Genomic DNA, 4,898 nt, shown 5'->3' on the forward strand with positions numbered 1-4,898 from the left:
TATATTTAAATTTATTTCAGATAGGAAGGAAGAGGGAGAGAGAGATAGAAACATCCATGATGAGAGAGAATCATGGATCGGCTGCCTCCTGCATGGATAGAGCCCACAACCCAGGTATGTGCTCTTGACCGGAATCAAACCTGGGTCCCTTCAGTCCGCAGGCCGACGCTCTATCCACTGAGCCAAACCAGCTAGGGCATGGGAGCAAAAACTTTTCAGTAACCACCAGAGGCTCACAGCGATGACAGGGACTGGTGCCCCACCTTGGTCTGGCGCCCCCGCTCACCTGCTCCACCATTCCGCCATGGCCGATGTACCATGTTCCACACTCTGCCGCCTGCTGCCAACGCCCGCCATGTTCCGTACACATCCACTTTGTGGTCAGTGCACATCATAGGGACCGGTTGTTCGGTTGTTCCGCTGTTTGGTGTATTTGCATATTAGGGTTTTATATATATAGATAATGTAGGAAAAGAAATAATGTGATGGCATGCCTGCTACAAAATTAAGGGTCTTTGTTTCTATTTTGGTTTCTCTACCTATTATTAGTATTTTCTTCAGAACTAGAAGTACAAAAGGAGGCTCCCCTAGTCTGGGAGTGAGTGTTGCTAGGAGCCTCTCACTTTTCAGTTAGCTAAGGGTTTAAAGATTGCTGTTGGCAGAATACTAGTAAGAAAATCCTCTGAGAAAATTACTGTTAAGAGGTGCTGTTTCTCCTCTACTTTGATGTGCATCTTTCTTTGCCAGATGGTAGTAGTCCCAGTAGGAAAGTACTTCAAGTGATAGGCTTCTGCTTACAAAGTGTTTATCTTAGAAACAAATGGATCTTTTCTGGTTGAGTATTTCATTTAGAAGAAAGTGATAGAGACAGTCTTGAATTTAAGTGTACTTAAACTTTCAATAGGTGTTTGTGTTTCTTTGTGTGTGTGCACAATGTGCTCAAATATATAGGCACTCTTAATTTCTGGAAATTTATTTATTTTTTTCCCTAAGATGAAATTTGAATTTAACATTATGAATTGTCTTTTATTTGCTGTTATTACTGAATATCAAATTCACTGAATTTAAAATTATTTCAAAATGCATAGATGATTAAAATATATGGGACAGGTAAAATCAAAGAGTGGATAATGGATCACAGGAGAACAATGATGTATATATGGGTTCTGGAATATAAGAACTAAGGGTGTATGATTTGGGGATCAAGTAGTAAGAATTATTGCAAAATTGGTTAACTTGGTGTTGTGACTTGGATCATGACTTGGATTGTCTTAAGTGGCATAGTGCAGCAGGATTCCAGAAAGTCCTACACGGGACCACCTTGCAGAACCGGACCTGTGTGAGGTACCAGCAGGGCCCATTGTGCTCCACTGGCTCCTCGCTTTGCATACGGTGAACGTGGGTGAGTTTTCTTTGGAATTCTGGAACTCCCTGTTTTACAATAAGAGACTGACTTTGAGCTGTTTTCTTTTTCCTTAAAAAAATCCTGGAGGTGGAGATAACGGTTAAGGATGCAGAGAACCTAGGCTAAAGATAAGAGTCAAGATAACTGAGACAGGTGAAAAAAAATGGGTGGCTGTTTCTTAACTTTGGCTTTTCAATTGGAAATATTTTTGAGAGTCTGAACAAAACTTTTGCTGGACAAATGGGAGCTTGAACTCATTTGGCTCTGAAGATAAGGGACAGTTCCTTCCTTCAGCTAAAATATCCTATATTTGTAGATGAGTTAAGACTGTTTATGGAGGTGTCAGAGGGCATCCCTCATGATATGCAGGAGCCCCATAGTGAATTTTACCTTAACGGTAATGAAATAACAGACTCACCACTCTGAGTCCTCATGGCCGTATTAGACAGCCAGGGAGAGAAACTAAGACACGTAAAAGGGTTGAAATGATTTGTAGTGTGGCAGGCCCTGGGAGCTCAACTCATAACTATCACACTTCAACCCACTACATAATATTCCTAGAAATTTGTCCAGACTCTGAAGATTTGAATTAAAACTAAAATTAACATGAAAACCATGTCTCTAAGGCCAGAAAATCCAAGATTCCAGACCCCTATTAATACTCCTGCAGATATACAATAAAGAGGAAGCATTTACTTGCAAGAACTTAAAGACATGTGGAGCTTATTTGATTGGCAATTAGAAGCTTCTGGGAGGAGCACTGATAAATTCTCTTTTCTTTTAGAGCCTGCCTCTGTACTCAGGACGGCTTCTGAAGCCACTCAATAACTACACCCTGCTTTTCTCTTTATTCCAACTGCCCGGGGGCATCGTTTACTTTGTTGTTCATACTTATTCTTCTTTCCTCCTCCCTCTTCTCTTTCTCCTCTGGTGTCCTCCACTGCAGCTCCTTACTGACCTAGGGGGACACTCAGAATACTCAGAATGGAAACCCAGAAAAGGCTGTCTCAGGCAGAGGGGAGCCAGTAAGTGTATATGTTCCTTGGACTAGAGTAGAATTAAGGAATTTACCTAAAGATTTCCCCTACTTTCTCCAAACCCTGCTGGGTTCAAAAAGGAATTTAGTTGAACTTTTAGAACATGTAATCTTAGCTATTCTGACCTATTCCGATTAATGTACATACTGGTTTCTGGGAGCAAAATGACAGAATTACTAAATAGGGTCTGTTGGGAAACTTTTATAGAGGAGTCTGTTTTATTGCAGAAAGCTAGGTCACCTTTAGAAAGATTATATAAAACTAAAATGGGATTTTAAGCCCTTGCCTTTTTAATTGATACATTTTAAGAAATTTAGTCATCCTCTTCTTAATATAGAGAGGGACACACCCTTACAAATGCTGATTTCCCTTCTGTGTATAAATTTCTCTTATAAAAGAGTAAGTTTTACTTTGTTTTCAGAGCTCTACCTGTGTCTGCAGTTCCCTAAAAATAACCAGCTCAAGGTAATCTTTATGCCAAAGAGGCATATTTTGGGTCAGTAAATTCTGCTCCCCTTGATTAGCAAAGCTGGAAACAGGATGTGTCTATTATAAGGCCCTTGCAGAAGTCTTTATAGTGTGCTTCAGTGGGAGGGGCTAAAAGCTCCTCTTAGAGTGTCCATCAAATCTGGTTCACTTCCTTTGTCATGGGTACAAAAGAAGGTACATTTTATAGTCTCTTTTATAATTAACTAGAGGCCCGGTGCACAAAATTTATGCGGGGAAGGGGGGTGTCCCTCAGCCCAGCCTGCACCCTCTCCAATCTGGGACCCCTCGAGGGATGTCCGACTGCCTGTTTAGGCCCAATCCCAGTGGAATTGGGCCTAAACAGGCAGTCAGACATCCCTCTCATAATCCAGGACTTCTGGCTCCCTACTGCTGGCCTGCCTGCCTGCCTGATTGCCCTAACCACTTCTGCCTGCCAGCGTGATCACCCTCTAACCACTCCCCTGCCAGCCTTATAGACACCTAACTGCTCCCCTGCTGGCCTGATCGCCCACAACTGCCCTACCCTGCCAGGCATCTTGTGGTGGCCATCTTGTGTCCACATGGGGGTGGCCATCTTGTATGTTGAAGTGATGGTCAATTTGCATATTATTCTCTTATTAAATAGGATTTTGGGCCATGTGCTGCGTTAGGACAAATATGATCAGGACAGAATTGATGCATGCCACACACCAGGCTGGCTAAAACCCACTTTCTATGTTTTGTTTTTCCCCCCCCATTTTCTCTTTCCCAACTGCAAGAACAGTGACAGGGTGGTGCCTCAATATGAGAAGAACTTGAATGTCGCAGTCACACAATACAGAGATGTCTATGAGGACAGTCTGACACACATTGGACTAAACCATGAGCAATGTCAAGTCATTGAGACCTTGGGATATTTATAATATTGGGTGGTGTTGATTACCCAATCTGTTCCCATCACACCCTTATTTTGTCCATTCATCACTTTCTAAACATTTACCCTACTTTATTTTTCCTCCTTAGTGACTATCCTCTGTCATTACTTTCCTCTGCTGTTTATACCTTCCTAGAAGCAGGTGCATGAGGGCCTTAAGTTGCCTTGCATTCTGCTGCAGCTCAGGAGCACACAGAACGATGCTTGTCTCTGGCAAGAGCTCAGTCAAGAATTTGTTAAATAAAGAGATATCTTTATCTCTTACAAAGTGAAGTAGCTATTGAAATTGATAGAGTGTGGCAAGAGTAGATTTACACTGGTCTGTATGAAAAATAATAGAAATAATAGAATAATCTCTCTATAGATAAGCCTAATATGCTAATTGTCCCTTTGCCCAGTTGCTAAGACATGCACTGACCACCAGCGGCAGATGCTCCAACCGGTAAGTTAGCTTGCTGCTGGGGTTTGGCCAATTCCAATCAGGACTGGGTGAGTCAGGCTGGACAAACCCTGGAGCCCTTCCATGGCCCCTCTCCAGCCTTGACTGTGCACCAGTGGAGTCCCTTGGCCTGGCCTGCACCCTCTCACAATCCAGGACCCCTTGGGGGATGTCAGAGAGCCGTTTTCGGCCTGATCTCTGCAGACCAGGCTGAGGGCCCCCACCAGTGCACAAATCTGTGTACTGGGCCTCTAGTTACTAAATAATAATATAAGAATAAACTCTGTGTTTTGCATATTCACAACTGTTAACCTGTATATCTTTTATACTAATGAGAAACCAAGACTTAAGAGATTCAAGTACAGTGCCAACAGTTGAGTGAATGATAAGTAAAAAAGCCATGACCAGTGTTCTCAGTGGTTAGAGCATCGGCCTGTGCACCAAATGGTCACAGGTTCAATTCCTGGTCAAGGGCATTTACCTGGGTTGCAGGTTCAATCCCTGGTTCAGTTGGGGTGTGTGGGGGAGGCAACTAGTTAATGTGTCTCTCTCACACCAATGTTTCTCTCTTTGACTTTCTTCCTCTCTCCCCCTCCTTCGCTCCCTTCCACTATC

Source organism: Myotis brandtii, unplaced genomic scaffold (assembly GCF_000412655.1).
Source record: "Myotis brandtii unplaced genomic scaffold, ASM41265v1 scaffold142, whole genome shotgun sequence".
Taxonomy (NCBI): domain Eukaryota; kingdom Metazoa; phylum Chordata; class Mammalia; order Chiroptera; family Vespertilionidae; genus Myotis; species Myotis brandtii.